This window comes from Sus scrofa, chromosome 2 (assembly GCF_054392235.1).
Source record: "Sus scrofa isolate SSC_HxYL_T2T_F1_AM1 chromosome 2, Sscrofa_HxYL_maternal_Yorkshire_Landrace_v2.0, whole genome shotgun sequence".
NCBI lineage: Eukaryota > Metazoa > Chordata > Mammalia > Artiodactyla > Suidae > Sus > Sus scrofa.
This window is the reverse complement of record NC_139384.1, coordinates 118,147,225-118,170,584: the sequence shown is the minus strand read 5'-3', so window position 1 is coordinate 118,170,584 and position 23,360 is coordinate 118,147,225. Positions and strand designations below refer to the sequence as shown.

Sequence of the window (23,360 nt, the reverse complement as noted above, 5' to 3'; positions counted from 1 at the left end):
TCTGAGCCACAACGGGAACTCTGGATGTATTTTTAAGAATATTTATTTTGTTCAAAGATGTGGAACTATTGAATGTCAAAAGGAACAGATGCATAGTAATTATAAATTAATGTTAGGGTAAGAGAGGGAAAAAACTGACAGGTGCATGTTTCTTTTTTTTTAACCATTAAATATTTTATATAGCATAATGAATAATTTAACTGGTAAGAATAACAAAAAATAATACACCTTCTGAAAATAAGTAAAATATAAAATGCATAAATTGGTTAAAAAAACAGTGTAACTATATAAATATGTCCTCACAGTTTGTCACATCTTATTGATTCTTCAATAAAGGCATTACACCATTCTAGGTGATGTGATAAACAAGACATTATAGACCTTACATTGTACCATGGAGAGAAGTGGTTATTAATAATACAATTTTAGAACTATATTATTTAATTGTACAGTGGCATTAATTATAATTATCATAAATTCTTTGATGGAGAGGAAATCAGAATCAGTTCTAAGAAGACTTCAGCATTCCAAGAATGATGTCAAATGACCCCCTGCCTGGTGGATTATGCACTTATTTACTATGAGATACATATCTTCTCCAGAGATTCCTTGTTTGTGTATCAATTGTAGATTTTCGGTTTATAGTTATTCTGAAGTTTCGATATAAGAGTCTATATATATATGAGATTGTTTTAAGTTGTTGTTCTCTTAATTGCAAGTTCATCTCCAGTGTCCTGCATTTGTACCCACCTCTTCTCATGATTTCTGATTTTGGTGGTATAATTGTGCATGGATGATTTAGTATCTTTACTGTATATATACCTTTACTGGTGAGCCTTGTCATTTATGGCATTTTTGTTTCCTGTTGCTGTCTTGACTTTTCTGCTTAGAGAAGTTCCTTTAGTATTTGTTGTAAGGCTGGTTTAGTGTTGCTGAATTCTCTCTCAACTTTTGCTTATCTGTGAAGATTTTGATTTCTCCTTCAAATCTGAATGAGAGCCTTGTTGGGTAGAGTAATCTTGGTTGGAGGTTTTTTCCTTTCATCACATTAAGTATATCATGCCACTCCCTTCTGGCCTGCAGAGTTTCTGCTGAAAAATCTGCTGATAACCTTATTGGGGTTCCCTTGTATGTTATGTGTTTCTTTTCCCTAGGTGCTTTCAAGATTTTCTCTTTATCTTTAATTTTGGTTAGTTTGATTAATATGTGTCTCAGTGTATTCTTCCTTGGGTTTATTTTATATGGTACTCGTTGTGCTTCCTGGATTTGAGTGAGTGGTTCCTTTCCCAAGTTAGGGAGGTTTTTGGCTATTATCTCTTGGAATATTTTTTCTGTCCCCTTCTCTCTCTCTCTCCTCCTTCTGGCACCCCTATAATAGGGATGTTGATGTGTTTAACGTTGTCTCAGAGTTCTCTGAGACTCTCTTCATTTGTTTTCAGTCTTTTTTCTCTTTTCTGTTCTGCATCTGTAATTTCCACTAATCTGTCCTCTACCTTGCTTATTCGTTCTTCTGCCTCCTGTATTCTGCTGTTAGCTGCTTCTAGTGAATTTTTTATTTCAGTTATTGTATTTTGCATCTCTTCTTGTTTAAATTTTATATCTTTTATCTCTTTGGTCAGGGTTTCCTGTAAGTTATCCATCTTTGCCTCCAGTTTATTCCCAATGTCTTGCATCATCTTTAGCATCAACAGTCTAAAGTCTTTCTTGGAGGCTAAGAATCTCCTCATCACTTAGCTGATTTTCTGGGATTTTTCCTTTCTCCCTTATCTGAGTTATAGTTCTCTGTCTTTTCATTTTTATAGGTTTTTGGTGTGGTGACCTTTTTATAAATAATAGAGTTGTAGCCTCTCTTACTTCTGGTATCTGCCCCCCTTGCGGCTGAAGTTGATATGGGGGCTTGCTGGGGGCTTGCTGTTGGCTTCCTGATGGGAGGGGCTGATGCCTGCCCACTGGTAGGTGGAGCTGATTCTAATCCCTCTGGTGGGTGGGGCTTAGTCTCTGGATGAGATTAAAGGCAGCTGTGTGCCTGAGGGGTCTTTAGGTAGCCTGTTTACTGAGGGGTGGTGCTGTGATCTCACCTGGATTGTTGTTTGCCCTGGGGCCTCTCAGCAGCTGACTAATGGGGCGGGGCCAGATTTTCCCAAAATGGCCACCTCTAGAGAAAGGCAGCTGCTGAATATTCCTGAGAGCTTTGCCTTCAATGTCCCTCCCTCACAACAAGCCACATTCACCCCTGTTTTCCCAGGATGTCCTCCAAGAACTGCAGTCAGGTTTAACCCAGATTCCTATGGAGACCTCGCTCTGCCCTGGGACCCAGTGCACGTGAAAGTCCGTGAGTGCCTTTTAAGAATGGGGTCTCTGTTTCCCCCAGTCCTGTGGAGCTCCTGTGCACAAGCCTCACTGGCCTTCAATGCCAGATGCTCCAGGGGCTCTTTCTCCTAGTGCCAGATCCCCACACGTGAGGGTTTGCTGTGGGGCTCAGAACTCTCACTCCTGTAGGTGAGTCTTTCTCTGTGAACCAGTTAGTTTTCAGTCTGTGGAGCTTCCCACCCAGGAGGTATGGGGTTGTTTATATCACAATATCGCCCTCCTACATCTTGATGTGGCCTCCTCTTTTTCTTCTGGAGTAGGGTATCTTTTTTAAGGTTTCTGGTCCATTTGGATGGGGATTGCTCAGTTTTTAGTTGTGAATTTTGTTGTTTTTAGGAGAGAAGTTGAGCTCTAGTCCTTCTATTCTGCCATCTTAATCCTCTCTCTCTATCAACAGGTGCATGTTTCTTTGTAGGTTAGGCAAGAAATGCAAAATAATTTTGGGTCTGATTCTTCACTAGCAGTTTTATAGGACTCTACATAGTGCCAGTGACCTTTGTAGAACTCTGGAGAAGACCCAGTCCTCAATCCATCTTGTCCTTTATGTGCCTTGTGGTGTAAAATAAGAATAGATATCACTCACCTCCTCAGATTTTTTTTTTCTGATGAATTATATCAAATTATAAATGAGCCTTTTGTCACAATATTATGTTTAATAAAAATTTCTCATGAAAGTTTATACTGTAATTGATGTAATTTCAGGTAGGAAGATGAGAGAGATGTAGCCCAGAAATACCATAAAAAGTAACAAAAGAGAGAAAAATAGGTAAGTTGGAAAGATAGGATTTTTTCTTTTTTTTTTTTTTCTTTTTTTTTTGGCTGCATCCAAGGCATGTGGAATTTCATGGGCCAGGGATCAAACCTGTGCCACAGCAGCAGCCCAAGCCACTGCAGTAACAATACCAGATCCTTAACCCACTGTGCCACAAGAGAGCTGCAGAAAGATAGTAATTTTTAAGCACTAAAACTAAATACCTGTTGAGGAAGGAATTTATCGACCTTAGGCAGTAAATTGTTTAGAAGAGAAAATCATAATGTTATTAGCAAAAGAAAATAAATTGTCTAGATCCCTCCTGAAACTACTACCAAGTTTGTTGTTCTCCTTTACAGAAAAATTTTCTCAAAAACATTGTAGCATATGTTCAAGTCTTGAAAAATTTTTGTGTTTGGAAATTTGTACACAATATCAAATATCAAAAATATAGCATCTTTACTTTCTAGAGCTAGTTCCCCACCTCTCCCCTCTTTCTTTCTTTCAAAGTTTAATCTTGCTGAAGTCAGGTTAGTGGGAGAGAGGGGAAGGAAATAAATTTAGCCATTATTTTAAAGAATGTAATTTGGATTAATCCACTTATATTACAGCTTTTTGATAAACATTCCATGTTACAGACTCTTCTGTCTTCCATGTTTCTAGCCAAAAGGAATCTTAGCAAAGGGAATTTTTTAAAATATCTATTCATGTCAATGACTCTCTTGGCTATTTCTAAACTATAAGCTCAGGGATACTCTGTTACTAGGCTGGATGCAGAGATTCACAAAGAGATTTGCAAATTTCTCAGTCCTCTAGAAATGCTTTCAGACTCTCCTGGGTTTTCCTTAACCTATTTAGGTATTTCTATAGCCACTTCAACCCCATTCTGAAGGCAGTGGGGATAAAGCAGTACTTAGTTTAACCCCTTTCTCTCCTCTAATTCCCCTATCCCTACTTATTGGGTGGACATTTTAGCATACCATTGGTTGGGAGAAAAAGGATTCCTTGCAGCAGGGCATTAAGTAGGCTCTGCTTTGAGCACTTAGAGCCAAGGTCTGGTGGAGACACACACATGCCATCCTGCTTTCCTTCTGGTACCTAAAATACCTCTGGCTATACTTCTTCATGGTCTATTAAGAGTATGATAGGGAATGTGCTTGCATCATCTAACCTCTCCTCAATAAAGAATAAAATAAAACTATTTAAAAATATCATGGTTTGCTTTTATAGTAAAGAAGAAAATACTTTGAATAAAATTAGCAAAAGTTTAAGAAATTTACTAAGGCCAGTTCTACTTTTTACTTGTATTTATGTAGAAAAAAGGAAGTTAAAATTTCAACAGCTTTTTTTTTTTTTTTCTTAAACATAAAGTATATTCCTAGCCAGGAAAATGGGTAAATCTAGAGAGATGTTCAAGGAATTTATTAAACTGTCAACTTGCCCTACAAACAGTAGCATCTTTTAATTTATCATTGATTGAATGAAATATTCGTTTTTTTGTGTGTGTATATAACCTAGGCAGTACATTTGGCTTATCTTTGAAAATTTAATACACGGTTTTCTAACCTTTAAAAATCAGTACAATACAAAATCAAATTTTGGTTATAATTTTTTATTTCAGTAAATTGAGAAACTTTTTCGTTTTGACATCTGCAGATCCTCAGTATATTTCTTAAATTTCTATGTTTACTTTGGTAATAAAGACATTTGTGAAGTATATCTAGTATTTTTATCATTCTGTTTAATAGCATTATTGAGCTGTTTATCAATTTAAATATTATAAAATTCCTTTTTAGTAGGTGTGTAATTTAATAATTTTAGTGAATTAATACTGAAAATCCCACATCCCAGGAAACACTTTCTTCTGAGGTAAATCCACAAGACTGATTATTCTTCACATTCTAATTATCCTGAAAGTAGTCTCACATCTGTTTACAGTTAATCTCACCCCCATGCTCACCCTTAGGAACTTATTCCTTTGCTTTTTCTATAAATTTGCCTTTTCTAAATATTTCATATAAAAATAAACAGATAATAGTATTTTGCATCTCACGTCTGCATTTAGAATAATATTTTTGAGATTCATTCATGTTGTAGCATGTATCAACATTTTTTTCCTTTTAATTATCAACTTCTCAATTTTACCAATTTTATCTCTAACTCATCACTTATAGTCATTTGAATTGTTTCCAGTTGGGACTGTTAGAAGTAATGTTGCTTTGGAAATTTGCATACATGTCTTTGTGTGGGTATTAGAAAAATTTCTCTTGCATAGATCATAGAATTAGAATTTCTGGATTTATGATTCATTTTTAGTTAAATTTCATGTATGGTGTGAGTAAGGATCTATTTTGCCTCTTCCTCCTCTCTTCTTTTTCTTTCTTGCATATGAATATCCATTTGCTCCAGCATCATTTATAAAAGCATATCCTTTCCCATTAAATAGTATTGCCATCTTTGTTGAAAATAAATGACCTTAAAGGAAGGGTTTATTTATGAACTCTCGATTTCAGTGCATTGATCTATATGCTTGTCAATGCTTTGTTTATACACTGTCTTCATTCCTGTGGATTTAAAGTAAGTTTAAATCAAATACTGTAATCTTTCAAATGTGGTAGTGTTTTTACATATGTATTTTAGGTATTCTAGTTCTTTTGCTTCTCTGTATAAATTTTAGGGTGGACTTTTTAATATCTACAAATAAACCTGTCAGTATTTTGATATGGCATTCAATTTATAGGTCAATTTGGTTTTAATCACCACTGTAACAATATTGAGTCTTCTAATCAGTGAATATGAAATGTCTCCATTTATTTAGATCTTTTTTTTTGCAATGTTTTGTAATTTTCAGTATGTCTTATGTTCTTTTGTTAAATTCATTCCAAAATAATTTATTTTTTCTGATGTTAGTAGGAATAGAACTGTTTTCTAATATTATTTCAGATTATTTACTGCTAGTATATAGGGATAAGTAAATTTTGAATATTGATCTTCATTGTGAGTTTGTTAAACTCATTTATTAGTTCTTATTGTTCCCCCTCCACCTGCCTCCACCTTAGAATTTTCTACACAAAGGATAGTGTTACTTGCACATAAAGATATTTTTCCTTTTATCTTTATGATCTAGACGCCTTTTACTTATTAATTTAATTTAAAAATATTTTTCCACTATTTAGAACCTTAATGTCTAATAGAGGTTGCCAATATGAATACCCTGGCTTTATTCCAGATTTTAATGGGAAAGCATGCCAGTTCTTGTCTACATTATTTCTTATGGAATTTATGCCATTGTGTGTGTGTATGTGTGTGTGTGTGTGTGTTAAATCCTTTATCTTATTGATGCTCTATGAATTGGTCCATTAAACATAAATTTTCAAATTTGTTGGCATTAAGTTTTTATATTCTCACAATAGAAAAATTGATGCTGAGGCAAAAATCTAGTTTGGTGTTGAAAATAAATGAGTTTTGCTTAAGATTTATTAAATTTATATTTTAAAGGAAAATACATGAGGGAAAGAAAAGGATTAATAGAAAAGGAAAGGAAGTTCAGAATATTGGCACGTTACCAAGCCAGATAAACTGTTAAGAAGGCTGGGCTGGAGAGTTAAATACCAAAGGTTGTAAAATTCTATGGTAAGGGAGAAATATACAGGAAGATATTCTGAATTTGGCATATTAGAAAAGGAAATGTTCTTATGATCTCTGAAAAAATATGCTCCATAATTTCATAGGGATTAAAGCAATTAGAGGCTTGGATAAAGTAAGAATAAAATGTAATAGGTAAATATAGGCCAACTAGAATTTTGTGGTCTGGGACATAAATTAGGGAAGGCATTAAAGTCGAGATAGAATTCTCTGACTTTGTTTTATTTAATTAATTAATTTATTTATTTATTTTTGTCCATTTTTAGGGCTGCACCCATGGCATATGGAGGTTCCCAAGCTAGGGGTTGAATTGGAGCTGTAGCTTCCAGCCTATGCCACAGCCACAACAGCACTGGATCCAAGCCGCCTCTGCAACCTACACCAGAGCTCACAGCAATGCCAGATCCTTAACCCACTGAGCGAGGCCAGGAATTGAACCTGCATCCTCATGGATACTAGTTGGGTTCATTAACTGCCAAGCCATGATGGGAACTCTAACTTTGTTTTGTTTTAATTATTAAGATGTATATGAATTAGAAGTTCCTGCTTTGGCACAGTGGGTTGAGGATCTGGCATTGTCACAGCAGTGGCATAGGCCTCAAAGATTCAGATTTGATCACTGGCCTAGGAACTTTGTATGCTTTGGTTGCAGCCAAAAAAAGAAGAAAAAAAAGATATATGCATTACATGATAGGTAATATATATCACATACCATATATATAAGATGGATATAACATATATGAAATATATAAGATATATTTGATCTATATATTTATACATATAAATGATAAACATTCTATCTTTGAATTGGGAACTATTAGCAAAAAAGGAATAATTTAAAGGAGAAAATGAATGTGGTTGTACTATTTTTGAGACTAAGAAATTGTTGGGAATTGAAGCTCAGGTGCTAACATTTATTTGAAAAAACAGAAGGGTTTTTTTTCTTCAAGTTAGTTTATTATAGAGACAGAAGGTTTCATCTTCATCAAGTAGGAGGAAAGCACATGTCATGAGATTGAAGTATTTTTGGTTTCAGATCAGAAGTTTGAGAAGTGAGAATTATATAAAATTCTATATAATTAGATCAAGTAAAATGAAGGATAGATTTTGACTGAAGATCATAAAATATGCTCTTCAGATAGGGTAGAAATAGCATAGGCTGTAGTTAGGCATTAAATTTAATAAATTGGAAGACAATAAATAGATATTCTTTCTTGGAAAAAGAAGGGGTAACTCTTTCTTGATTTCTATAGGTACCTCTAGCTAAGTCAGGAAGCTGATTTTACTAAAATAAGTGGTGATATCTTTACTCTAGAGGAAGGCTAACTTGACTACTTCTCCCCACCAACTTATATAACATAAATTATTTCTTTTTTGTTTGGTTTTTGTTTTTATTAATTTTTATGTTGAAATATAGTTGATTTACAGTGTTGTACTCATTTCAGGTATACAGCAAAGTGATTCAGTTATAAATATATATATAAAATATATATATTTATATACATATACATAAAATCTTTCTCAGATTATTTTACCACGTAGGTTATTACAGAATATTGAGTGAAATTCCCTGTGTTCTACAGTATGACCTTGTTGATTAACTTAAATTTTTTCTTAAAAAAAAAAACTTGAATAACTGTTTTCCAGTATGTAATCTTTAAAAATGTACCTTAATTGGAGGAAAAAAACAAGAAAATAGAAGGCTTGAGCACTCTTTGATTCTTTTATATTATTCTGTGCTTACTGGATAAATAAAATTTTAAATGATTCCAAGAGATTATGAGAAAATTACATTGACTTGTTTTAATTTCTTTTCATTCAAAGAACAATAACTTTTTAAACTGGTGTAGAGAGGTAACTACATTACATGCCAATATTTTTGTATGGCCCAAAATACTTTTAAAGCAAAGCTTTATCTTTATACAATCTGTATTTCATTTCCATTAACAGTGTTTTTTTAAATATAACACTGTGAGAAATCTTCAATATATAAATTTGCTTTATAAATTTGCTTTATATAATGTAGGTAACTGCATTACATGCCAATATTTTTGTATGGCCCAAAATATTTTTAAAGCAAAGCTTTATCTTTATATAATCTGTATTTCATTTCCATTAACAGTGTTTTTTTAAATATAACACTGTGAGAAATCTTCAATATATACATTTGCTTTATAAATTTATAAATAGATTTTAAAGATTTTACTTCATAATTTATAAGTAGTTAACCATAAAGACCATCTAGCACCCAATGTTCAGACAATGGATACATATACTTAAATTCCTAAGTATTTTAAAGGTCTCTACTTGGAATGTCATATAAGAAAGTGAGATTTTTAAACCACAGTGAGTTTTTTTGTTTGTTTGTTTTTTGCTTTTTAGGGCCACACTAGCAGCATATGGAAGTTCCTGGGCTAGGAATCGAATTGGAGCTATAGGTGCCAGTCTATGCCACAGCCACAGCAACACAGGATCTGTCTGCAATCTAGAACGCAGCTCAAGGCAACACCAGATCCTTAAGCCACTGAGCGGGGTCAGGGATCGAACCCACAACCTCATGGTCACTAGTTGGATTTGTTTCCACTTCACCACAACAGCAACTCCTGAAACCATAGTTTTAATTATAAAATCCACCTATCAAATCTGAGTGATGTGATAAAGGAGTTTGGTTCTCATTAACCACTGCATATTTCTTAATTATCTAATACTTTAAGATTTTTCTCTGTTGTGAGAACAGATAAAGCTTTAACTAGTTTTCCATAATATTCTACAAATAGGAAGTGTGGAAATAGCAGACAGTCTCTAAAAGCTCTGCAGACCTAACCAATTATAGTTGAAAGGACACAAAACCCTGTGGACTAGTTAGTACACATGTCATTATCAACAAGTTAATACACTGTCAAAGATATGGTGCCAATAATGTTGTGTCCTATCAGTGAAATGTTCATCAGCATATGTATCTTCACATTTGTAAATGTAAAATGGTGTTCTTTAGTTTTATCATAGAAGGCTTATATCATACCTGTTCCCTGATTTTATTATACTTTTAATTAATTAAAAATTAATACAGGAATTCCTTCTGTGGTGCAATGGGTTAATGATGTGGTTTATCCCTGTGGAGGTACCTGTTCTATCCCTCACCCTCACAGTGTGTTAAGGATCTAGCATTGCTGCAGATTTGGTGTAATCACAGCTACAGCTTGGATTCGATTGCTGGCCTGGTCTGGCAACTTCCATATGCTCTAGGGACAGCTGGAAAAAAAAATAATGCAGAAAAAAATACATATGTATATTATGACTGCAAAAGTGTCTATTACTTTTAGTACAAACAATGCATTTTTAACCTAAAACATAAGAAACTCTAAATTGACAAAGTTAATTCCAAATCAAATTAACTAATACACATGCTTTATATTCAGTCTAGAAACAGAGTGGGCTAATGGTGTTAGGAATAGTTTTTTTTTTTTTCCACTCTGGAAATCAACATTCCTGTACTGTATCCCTAAATGAGTTCAACTAGGTAAGATCTTAGCAGATCACTTGTACCAGAAAGTTTCAGAAATATTTTTCACAGGTATTAACAGCAAACATCCTTTAAACGCAAATCTCTATTGTATATTTATTAAGATCCACTACTAAGAAATTAAACTCTACCTGAATGACTAGAGCATTGACCAAATCCACAGCCTACTGAAAGCTCATTCAAACAAATGGCATCTTGGGTCCGGAGATGCAAGGATAAATATTTTCACATCAAACTAGTTCTCCTGGCATTGTTCAGATAGATTTTTAGCCACTTCTGTGCTATTCTTCAGAAAAGTTCATGAAGGTTAGTTTGTACATATCCATCTCATGGGGACTCTAATGTAATTTTACCTGGAGTTCAACACTTAATACAAAGCTTTATTAAAGATTGTAGCAAAGCAAAATTAAAAGATAAGAAAAAAAATGTCTAGGATTTCCCATTGTGGCTCAGTGGGTTATGAACCCAACTAGCATCAATGAGGAGACAGATTTGACCCCTCATCTCACTCATTGGGTTTAGGACCTGGTGTTGCCATGAGCTGTAGTGTAGGTCACAGACACAGCTCAGATCTTGAGTTGCTGTGGCTGTGGTGTAGGCTGGCAGCTGCAGCTCTGATTAGACCCCTCGCCTGGAAACTTCCATATGCCACCCTAAAAAGTCCCCCCTCCGCAAAAAAATCTACTGCTAACAAATGAGCAGAATTGGATACTCTTTTAATGGCCCATGGGAATAATGCATTATAATAAAAATTGTAATGCCTAAGTGCCTACCATTTGATATATTTTAGAGCCTGGCATCTCCCTGTGTGGAAGAGGGCCAGTAGCATCAGTAACACCTGAACTCTTGTTAAATATGTACTACCTCAGGCCCAGCCCAGACATCAGAATCTGCCTTTTCAAAGATGCCTGGGTGATCTATGGGCCCACAAAAGTTTGGGAAGTCCTGATTTAGAAATTATGCTTTCATCCACCAATTCTAACTCCTTCCTGAGTACCATATGTATACCAGACTCTGTTAGACACTGTGAACATTAAGATAAATTGTTTCTTCACAGAAGAGTCTCACAGTCTGGTAGGAAAGGCAGGCAAGCACATATGGTGATAGCTGGATGAACAGAGTGCTAAGGAAACAAGAAGAGGAAATAAGTCTAGTCCCTTGTGATGATCAGAGAAGATAAAAAGACTGACATTTCAACTAGACCTTTAAAGATGGGAAGTATTCAAGCCTTTAAGCCTTCATTAGTGTATTTATGAGAAGTCTGCTTAGAGTTTGATTTTCCATCAAGTCTTCAATTCCATCTACATAGTCAGAGCAGGTCTATCCAGCCCCTCACAGGATCTTTACCCCTCTGCACATTGGGATACTCACTGCTTCATGCCCCATGATGGTTGTGTTTTTGCTAAATATGTATAACTTGATCCACATGATTAAATGCGTGAGATTTATATAGTAACCACAGGAAGCCCCAGACTTCCTTATCTTCCTTAGGTCTCCTGAATGTCATCCTACTCTGCACATGCCCTTTTCAGTCTCCATCTAACCCCAGGCTCCCCCACAAAAGAAAGCTTTGGAACTCATTGTTCATCAATAGCAAAATTTCTTCTATTGTCAACCTCTGAATATTTCCTTAACCATTTCACAGAAGTCTGGATCCCTCTCATGATACATTATTTTCCCCCGAAGTTGCCTCAAGTGGTACTTGTTTTTCTTTCATACCTCATAAGACCACTGTGCTTAAAACTGGATTATTTTTCCTTTTGGTTGCTCATTGATAATTCCATACCTCTCTCCTGTTTGTCCTAAAACACACAAGCTGCATGACATTTTTGGCTTTTACTGTCTTACAGTCCATCACTAGCATTGTCATCTACAAATACCTGGGCTCTCAATCTCTCAGAAATTATCAACTACTATTTCATTGTTGTTCTCCTCAAATCTACCTAGGTCTTATTTCTTGGTGATTTGAATATATACAGAGATGATCCTGTCAACCCTTTGGCCCTTCTGTTCCTTGAAGTGCTCCCCCCAAAAAAGCTTGGCCATCACTTATCTTAACCACTTTCTCCTCTGGTCACATCCTAGACCATGTCAATTCCTACTTTTACAACCTTTCCATAATCTCATTTCCATATAACTCATTGTTTGCTTATTCCTGCTTCATTCTTGTTCATTTCTCTAGAATTGCACATCCAACAATCTGTTCATCTTATTGACCTCTTATTTGTTGAGCCTACAGTCTCATTGCTGGTCCTTTCTCCTCTCTTCCTCAAGCCTGTGCCTTTTCTTTCTTCTGTCTGCACCTACACCCTTGAATTGTCTGGTTTCCTCTTATCAATTTACATATCTCTCTGCTGATGATACTCAATTCCTATCTCCAGTTACACCTTTTTCTTTAACTCCACACTAAACCTAATGTGTTCCATGCAGGTACTTAGTTTTGCTTTTTGTTTGTGTATCTCATTTATTTGAACAATGTCTAGAACATGGTAGGTCTCCAATAAGTATTGAATGTATTCTTTTCCCACCAAAGCAAAGAAATGAGTACATGGCCTACTGAAATAATTTCTGGTAATATTATATGGTTGAAATAAAGAATGCATGTGCATCTGTATGGATGGGGATACTGGTTGAGCTGATTTTAAATAGTTTGTACTTTATCTTTCAGACAGGGAGGCATCTCAGATGATTTTAAGCATCTGAAGTTTCTACCTTCAGTGAGCAGGTAGATGGTGAAGTCCTTAACATAGACGAAGTATGGTAAGTGAGGCAGTTTTTGTAGCTCTGAAGAACTCTTAGAGTTTTGTTTTTGGTTTTTTTTTGGGGGGGGGAGGGGCATGTCCACAGCATGTGGAAGTTCCTGGGCCAGAGTCTGAACCCACTCCACAGAAGTGACCCAAGCCACTTCAGTAACAACGCTGAATCCTTAATGCACCACAGGAGAACTCTTAGGACTCTTATAGTTTGAGTTTGAGATTCTTATGAGATGACCAAAATATAAATCCTTAAACAGTAGTTACGTGAGCATTAAGGTCAAGAGGAAGGGTATCAGCTATAGATAAAAATGGCAAAGAAGGAGTTCCCATCGTGGCTCAGTGGTAACGAACCCAACTCTCCATGAGGACACAGGTTCGATCTTTGGACTCGCTCAGTGGGTTAAAGATCCAGCATTTCTGTGAGCTGTGCTGAAGTCTGCAGACGTGGCTGGGATCAGCATCACTGTGGTTGTGGTGTAGGCCGGCAGCTGCGGCTCTGATTCGACCCCTAACCCGGGAACCTTCATATGCTGTGGGTGTGGCCCTAAAAAGACAAAAAAAAAAAAAAAAAAAAAGGCGAGGAAGATTCAAACTTATATATTGTGAATAAGTTTAACTGGATTTTTGGGTCTCTTCCAATAGAGTACTACTTTATGTCAGTTTACTTATATGATTCACAGAAACACTTTTCTTTACAATAGAAATATAAAAATCTAGTTTTTTAGGACAACTATATCAAATATATTATAAAATATGCAAAAAAAATTTCTTTTTAACGAAATGGCCTATGGATATAAAAATAACATTCTTTGTTCCCAGCTAATCTCAGTTCATCAAAAAATTATTTCCTTGTGTTTAAAGGATATACAAATGCTTTATACACACATACATATGCCCATTCATCCACCTCTGCCCCAACCCCCATGTATGTATTATCTATTTCTCTCTCTCTCTCATCTATCTTATTTATCTACCCAAACCACATCTATAATCTTTACACTCATAAAGTTTTCATAAATCAAAAATTTTTCTTTAATAAAATATTTTTTATCATAGTGTCTTATTATTTTATAGAATCATAGACTCATAAATCATCCTTAGAAAAGAATTCATAGCCTGAGCACAGTAGCATGATTTCAGTTATCTGTTATGTCATGTATATTTCTATAAATTTCATAAGCAAACTTGCTTGTGAACAACAAATGTATGCAAAGACAAAATGTGCATAGACAAATTTTATATGTGTGTGTGTATACATATATATATAAATGAATGTCATCTAAAATATTGGGATGAAGAATTCACACTGATGTGTGTTTCTAGGAAGGCTTTTCATAAGAATTTGGAAAAAATATGATACTTTAAATTATGCAGTTTTGTTCCAGTGTAAAAATGTCTCTGCCCATATAATGAATGGCTTATCTGATAAAATAGATGAATGTGAGAAAATTGGCCAGACTTTACTGTCAGTACCCTGTGTTTTCTTATCCTTTAGAAAATCATTAACCTTAATATCACCCTGAACCAACTGTCATCCTTCCTTCCTAACAACACATGGATATGAGTAATGATTCTCAATAAGAGGGGGATTCATTAATAAAAGGTTTCTTGGATGCGGGCTACAAGGAGATCTGCAAGTAGAGCTCACTAAAGCAGTATCATCTGTCTTTGCATGTCTTCAGCACTCAGCAGGTAGTCTTAGCAATAAGAGCAGAGAAACTACATTCATCAAATTTCAATTTTTATATTTCATCTTAAGAAATGTATCCAGATAATATTAACTATATAGTATTCCTGGAAGAGAAGCCTATGGTTATACCTGTGAATTATGTGTATGTCTGTATACAGACTTGTGTGTGTTTATTTCACATATGCTACTAAACTACTTTAAAACTGCTCCCATACTTTTTGTGTCTCACAATGTAATTTCAGTTAATATATGCAATGGAATTAATTATGCTTTGTTTCAATAGAGTTAAAAATATACCAATCTTTGAAAACAGAATAAATCACCTATGTTATAAAGATCATTAAATGCTATAAATATCATTAGGCAAAAAAATGACAACTTAGATGAAATGGGGAAATTATCAGACAGACATAAATTATAAAAGCTGTGGCAGGAGTTCCCACCATGACTCAGTGGTTAATGAATCTGACTAGGAACCATGAGTTGGTGGGTTCGATCCCTGGCCTCACTCAGTGGGTTAGGGATCCAGTGTTGCCCGTGAGCTGTGATGTAGGTCGCAGATGCAGCTCAGATCTCGAGTTGCTGTGGCTCTGGCATAGGCCAGCGGCTACAGCTCTGATTCGACCCCTAGCCTGGGACCTCCATATGCGGCGGATGCAGCTCCGGAAAAGACAAAAAGACAAAAAAGGAAAAAAAAAAAAAAAAAAAAAGCTGTGGCAACCTTCTGTCAGGAGGTGGATCCAGCTTCACCAGCCCTGGAATCTGGATTGACCATATAGTTTCCTAGGCCAGTGGGACTTTAGCCAAAAAGGCAGAGGCAGGTGCTTGAAAAATGTTGCACATTGAGGATGTTTTGTTGTTGTTATTGCTGGGTGTGGAAAACTTAGACCACCAAGTGAGTAATCTAGAGCCTGCTGGGCAGTGAGAAGACTTGTTGAGGGAAACTGATGCACCTGGTTTGCCAGCTGCCATATATGTGAGTGAGGACACCTTAAATCTTCCAGGTCCCTCAGGATTGAGCAGCTGACAATAGAGTCAAATAGCAGCTGACAATGAGAGGGTTCAACAGAACCCACCCAAGATCATCTGCATTATAAAACCACCCAGTTAAACACAGAATTCTGAGATAATTTAAATGCTTGTTTTTTAAACGACCATGTTTGGGGTCCTTTAGTATGAGGAGATAGCTATCTGATGCAGCAATATATTTTTCTTAATGATACTCTCTTTACTATTAAAAAAAACCACAAAAAGCAAAATCTGGCATATGTAATCTGCAGGTTATTATTTGTCATGGGCTGATTAAGTTAATATACTGAACAAAGGCTGCTTTCCCCATTTCTATCTGGAAGTTGAAGGAGCTACAACCCAGGTAGAAGGATCTAGGGCGAGGATCAGAAAATGAAAGTTTTCAAGTCACATGTTTGTTGCTGCAGTAAGAAACAAAAAAGACATTAAAGATTTTCATATAGAATATGATCCATTTGAAAGTTTGTATCAGAAAGACTGAGGATGAACTTGTGTGAGTGTGTATGTATGTGAAGAGAGACAAGAGAAAGACAGACTTAGATTGAAGGGGAAATGGAGGTAAGAAGAGTGGTTGAAAGTCTCTTACAACAACGTAAGCAAGAAGTAAAAGAGCACAGGCTGCATTATGTTGTGGCAGTGAGAATTAGAGGTCTAAGACTGGTTCACAAAGATTGTGTATAAACCATTAGAATGCACAAATTTGTGGATCGAATTCTGGTGTCACTAGGGCTAAGCTAAAGGAGGTAGAGTTTTTTTCCTGCAAAAAAACAATATGAAAGTTTAACTACATGCATACCTTGAGATATTGTGGGTTTGCTTTCAGGCTCCTGAAACAGAGTATCACAATAAAGCGAGTCGCACAAATTTTTGTGCATATAAGTTATGTTTAAACTGTACTGTAGTATGGCAAGATTGCAATAGCATTATGCCTAAAAAAGTACATACCTTAATTTTAAAATACTTTATTGTCAAAAAATGCTAAGAATCATCTGAACCTTCAGTGAATTGTAGTAATATCAAAGGTCACTGATCACAGACCACCATAACAAATGTAAAAATAATGAAAAATTTCGAAATATGTGAGAATTGTAAAAATGTGACACAGATACATGAAGTAAGCAAACGCTGTTGGAAAAAAATGGAGCTGAATAGACTTGCTCCATGCAGGGTTACCACAACTTTCAATTTGGAAAAAATGCAATGTCCACGATGCACACAATAAAATGAGGAGTGCCTGTAAAATAAATATTCCAGAAAAAGAAAAATTTTAGTACATATTGAATAATATAACTTTCCATTTTATATTGGGTAAAACTCCACTGAAATCATACTATTTCATAGTTTTAATATGCTTTCTATCTTATCAATATATTTTTCTATTTCCTGAATCTCTTGTTTCTCTCCCTTCCCTTCCTCTTCCTTTTTTTAATGAATTAAAAAAATTTTTTTTTGTTATTTCCCCAATACATTTTTTTTTCTGCCATACAGCATGGTGACCCAGTTACACATACATGTATACATTCTTTTTTCTCCCATTGTCATGCTTCATCAGAAGTGTATCACATTTATATTTGTACAACAATCATCACAACCAATTTTATAGCCTGCCTCTTCTTTTGCTTCCTCCTTCTGCCCCTTATTCTTCTTTTTATTTTGGATAATTTTTCTTTCAATACAGACTTCTGTCACTTTGTTCTCAATTGTTGTGGGAAACAGTGTGCAAGTGGTAAAGAGAATGGAATTGGGGTTCATGCCCAGATCCAGCACCTACTCATCTGGTAAACTTGAACATGTTACGGAAGCTCTTTGCAGCTTGGTTTTCTCATTCATACAGAGTAATACTAGAACTAACCTTACTATGCTATATCAAATAAGTTAAGGCAGGCTCTCAAAGTGCTACATTTAAAGTTCTCAGGACAGTAATCATTCAATGAATGTAATTGATTAATTGGCTTACTCACTGTGCTTCATAGAAAGTGCTGGTAGAGTTGATAGAATTTCATTAGAGCCTAACAAGTGAATATACTCAGAACCATCAACACATGATGAAGTATTTTATATCATTTCATTTTACAAGAGCACACCAAAAAGACATTTAAAAGTAAAATTCATTTATAATTCAACCACTCTGAATCATCAAATACATTTATTTTTTCTGAATTTCTTCTCAAATCTTTTCCATATCAATGCAGTTACATATTTTGGTTAATTCCAACTTAACATTCACTCTAAACAAAACTTATGTTCCCCTTTAAGTTTTCATAATTATAATTTTAGTAATTACACAGAATTTTTCATAATTCACTTAACTCTGTAGTCTTTTTCATTTCATTTTTCTTTATTTTTATATTATCTTTAAATATATTTGACATATAACATTGTGAAAATTTAAGGTGATGGTATGTTAATTTGATGCATTTCTATATTGTAATATGCCATTGTAGCAATAATTAGCACATCTGTCACAGTATAGAATTATCATTTCCTTGTAGTGGTTGTAATAATTAAGTTCTAGTCTCTTAGCAAGTTTGATGATTAGAATAGAATATCGTTGTCTATTTTCACTCTACTGTGCCTTGGATCTCTAGGACTCATTTACCGCTTGTTACAAGTTTGCATCCTTAAATGACAGCTGTCCTATCTTCCCCACTCCCACCCTCCCTGGTAACCTCATTTTACTCCCTGATTTTACAGCTTTGGCTTTTTTAGATCCCACATATAGATGATAATGATGTATAAATAAAATTTATACCAGAATTTTTCAATTAAAATTTTTGATATGATGTTATACTCAGATGATAGATTTGGATATATACATACATATATTAATAGAATCTGCTTCTTCTAAAAGGTGAAGCTAATTTATACCAGAATTTTTCAATTAAAATTTTTGATATGATGTTATACTCAAATGATAGATTTTGATATATACATATATATATTAATGAAATCTGATTTTTCTAAAGGGTGATGCTAATTTATACAGCCATTATCAAAGTATATGACTGATTCTGTTATAATCCTAATAGATTTTTTTTAACTCTGATATCCCAGAGAACAGAAGTCAATCTAAACATTTAATTTTATTTAATACACATCACCCGCCTAAAAGGTAGATAATATTATTATTCTGTTGATGAAGTTCAGAGAGGAAAGTTCTTTGCATATTGTCATACACAGAATTTTGAAGTTTGGTTCCCAGATCATTACTTTTACTAATGTAGTCTTATATTATAGTAAGAATGGTCCTTTCCAACATAGTTACAAAATGAAGAGCAACAGTTTTAGGAGAACAATGTATATCTGAAATAGCAAAATCAGATAGAAATATATTTCAATAGTATCATTGTATCATAACTTATTTCATAAAAGAAGAAATTTAGGATGCTAAAAAGTGGATGCATCATTAAAATGAAGCAATCGAAATTAAAAATTAAGTACTTGAATCTAAGTAAATTTTTTTTTTTTGTCTTTTTGCCCTTTCTAAGGCCGCTTATGTGGCATATGGAGGTTTCCAGGCTAGGGGTTTAATAGGAGCTGTAGCCATCGGCCTATGCCAGAGCCACAGCAACACCAGATCTGAGCCGCGTCTGCAACCTACACTACAGCTCACGGCAACGCCGGATCCTCAACCCACTGAGCAAGGCCAGGGATCACACCCACAACCTCATGGTTCCTAGTCAGATTCGTTAACTACTGAGCCACAACAGGAACTCCTAATTAAATATTCTTAAGATAGAGAATGCTAATCAGCTAAAACATAACAGAAACATCTCTATTTCTATGCAATGAGCAACACTAGTGCTCACTAACATCTAATTTTCTCCTCCCTCTGGATCTATAGTGAATATTATACTTTTCTGCTTATTGATAATAAGGCAGAGACAATGAATTCTGTCCATTAGATTGTGAAAAGTGATGAGTTTTACCTCTGGGATAGAGCTTCTAACTAAGGTATTCTCTGAGTTCTTCTCCTATTGCAATAAGCAAAGTGGCCTCCTGTTCTAGATAAAAAATATAAGGCAGCATATCTTCCATCACCCTGGGTCTCTTTTGTGGTGCAGGGCCATCCAGGACATGCACTGCATGGGTAAAGAAAATACAAAATAAGAATTTGTTGACATTTCTCTCTGTGATTGGATTTTTTTGGAACCTAAACTGACTGATATTTTACAGGTTCTACTTACCCATTCTTTGAACAAAATAGTATTTAACAATATTTCACTTGCCGACATAACCAAACACTTCTCTCTCTCTTTCACATTTTGCCCTGTTTTCCTTCACACATAAATTACTTAATTTGATCCTCTCTGAATTCAAAACGTGTACTAATATTTTATTCCTTTTTTCAGGGTCTTTTGAATAGCTGACATTCTCTCAGTTCTTTTAATTCCTCATATTTTTCATATATGAAAATTACAGTATAAAATTATGGACACAGCTTTGTAAAAGATCATACAAATTTTCAATAATAGAATATTTATACTGACTTTATAATAAAAAGACTGTTGCCATCCATGAGAAAGTATGATGAAATGTTTTATTAGCTTATCCATAAAGTGTCTCCCTTTTAGTAAAACAGTATATAAATATATATATTTTCTTGGAGCTCATGGGTTGAAACAGTAACATTCTGAAGCTTTTGAAATGAAGTTGTTTGAATACGGATTATGAAAAGTCTTCAACAAAAGAATATATTCCAGTAACTGTAAAAATTGTAAGCCAGTTACCTGCAAAAATAAAAAAAAACAATTATGTTTGATAATTCAGGAATATAAATGTCATGAAATATGCAATTGTTTTCAATTTCATCTCTCATAACCATATAGACTCAATTATACAGCTTTCCAATATAAAAGTCTAATTAGCTCACAAAAAGTGGCATGTTTGCAGTGCAAGGTATCCTAATTAGGATTTCAACTTTAATTTCTAAGTGTCTGTCCTTTGATTTATTGCCTTATGCTGGATTATTTTGTTTGCATCTTTTGAACAAATATTTCTTAAATAATTATTTCACTCTTTCCTTCCAATCGTACTTAAGTTTAACCAGAGGGAAAAGACAGCAGTTTTTCACAAGGAAATTTAAAAACTCAAAAAATAAAGAAGAAAAAAAATCTGTTTTCTAAATTTAAGAACAATTTTTAAAATCTTTCTCATCATATATATTTTTAGTTGTCTTTGGTGGGTTTTTTCTGAGAAACCTTCCTACTAGTTAAATTTTATCTCAATTTTTACCAAATAATATTAGATAATAAAATATTTAGAATAAGAGAAATGATGAAATAAAACATGGTGGAGCAGAATGAGTGAAGAAGATAATAAGTTGATGAATGTTTCATTAGGCATTATCTTATTTTCATAATTGCTGCATTGCTAAATTGGATTTTATTAATGTGAGTAAAATAAGTCTATTGGGATAGTAAAGCATAAATAATATGCTTTTTTGAATTCACACAGGTTTAAATTTAGCTTGGTGTAGAGGTCAAGGATATAAGAAAACCACTAATAAATATAAGCAGTAACTGATAAGGTCACAGTAAAACTCTTAAGAGATTATCAGTTGAGGGAAAAACAATTGTAATATGAATGGAGTTAGTTCATTTATGCCCCTTTCCCAAAGCTGATGATAAAATCAACTCTTTTGTAAATAATTTTAATCATGAATGTAGGTGCTAGCTATAAATAACCTCTTTTCTGAGCCAAAATATTCAAGGCTCATATATGCACAGAGACTTTTGGATGAGTCAATATATGCACATGGTAAATGGATGATATTTGAATTAAGATGGGTTCACCTTTCCTGATATGGCATAAATCTGAAAATACTTAAGTTTTACACTATAATTAAATCTCTAGGAGTATTCCTTTCTGAATAAATAAAGTAATCAATTCAACTAATTAGAGTACTTATTATATGTAAGATTTGGTATAATAAATGTCACCTGAGCTTGCTTAACTTTTTGCTAATTAAACTAAATTTAATGTTATAGTTTTCTTATAATTTGAACCTAACCCAGTTAGCAAAGTAGGTTCAGGTGCAAGTATAAAACTTGCACAGATTTGAAATTATCAAAAGTAATAATCTTGGGAGTTCCCACTGCAATGGCTCAGTGGTAATAAACCCAACTAGTATCCATGAGGATGTGGGTTCAATCGTTGGCCTCTCTCATGGGGTTAAGGATCTGACTTTGCTGTCAGCTGTGGTGTAGACGTGGCTTAGATCCCATGTTGCTGTAGCTGTCCTGTAGGCTGGCAGCTGCAGCTCTGATTTGACCCCTAGCCTGGGAACTTCCATGTGCCATAGGTGTGACCCTAAAAAGCACAAAAACAAAAACAACCCAATAATCTTAAGGGCAAAACAGGAAAACTATGACGTTAACATGACATATAGTAAGTCCTTTAGTAATATACTGGAAAAATATATCTTGGAGTTTTAAACAGTACTCTCAGATTCACACTGCAATGTATTTTTTAACTTTTAATTGAAATATAGTTGATTTTTAATATTGTATTAGTTCCAAGTACACAGCAAAGTGATTCAGTTTTTTTTCAAATTTTATTCTATTATAGGTTATTATATGATATTGAATAATCCCCTGTGCTTTAAATTTATAATGGAAAATGACAAGAGAATTAAGCCATGGTTGAACAGATCTTCCAGCATGTTGTTTTGAGAAAATTAAGTAAGATTAACTTAGATAAAAATAGTTTCCTGAATTTAATTTTAAAAACAAAGCAAACAAAGCAATCCCTGAACATTTTTTAAAGTTCAGTGTATTTTTATTATTGATTATTTCCTGAACACTCCTTTTCCACACAGCTGGCATAAAATTATTGTTCTCAAGCCAGTATTTTATATTGTCTGTGCAATTTGAAAGAAAGCATGGATTTAAATTTTTCTTTGCTTCTGGCTACCATTTTTTAACTGCAAAAATAAGCACATCTTCAGTAGGAAGGGGAAGCTCCGAACAGCAAAGGCTGCAGGGACTTTGACTTGATGAAAATCAGTTTAATTTGAACACTAGCCAAATCTGGAAGGAAATACAATCAGATGTTTTATTTAATCGATTTGATCATTTGATTAAAATGAAATACTTATTCTAGGGCCACCACAATAAAAGAGAGACAAAGAAAATCACTATGTTTCCATAATAAGATTTCCTGAATTAAAAATCTGGGTCAACTTAATTACTTTTAGACCTTGGGAGAATTCTGTTTCCAATCTTTAGTTGTGAAGTTTTCTTCTTTCCAAAGTACCCCTCCCTTTATTACCTTCCAAAAGATGGATAATGAATGTATTTCTAAAGTCTGACAATAAAGCTATGCCTATCATAACATCAGAAATACATTTCCTCATTATTGCGATTTAAATTTGGTCAGTAGATTATTATTTCTTTTCTTAATAGTGGTGAAGTTGTAGTGTTTTGAACTGTGTTTTATGAAGGATACTTATCCTTTATATAAAATGACCTTGGAAGATTAGTCTTTCCTTGTTATTCTCATACAGTAGCACTTTGCCTTGAAAAGACTTTTGTTTTTCCTTTCCTGAGAATTATTGGAAAATGGATCTTTTGCCTTGAATTCTAGCACATCTTA

General features: G+C 34.3%; 1 long non-coding RNA gene across 4 annotated transcripts in view; it reads left to right on the top strand.

Moving 5' to 3' along the window:
• LOC106509513 (uncharacterized) overlaps positions 1 to 23,360 on the top strand; it is a 265,044-nt gene that overhangs the window by 152,252 nt on the left and 89,432 nt on the right. For 3 of the 4 annotated variants that reach the window (XR_014838429.1, XR_014838428.1, XR_014838430.1), the window contains one exon: positions 12,958 to 13,049. The exons of the other annotated variant lie outside the window; for it this stretch is intronic. This is a non-coding gene — a long non-coding RNA (uncharacterized LOC106509513). The remainder of the gene's footprint in view (positions 1 to 12,957; positions 13,050 to 23,360) is intronic. 4 annotated transcript variants of the gene reach the window in all.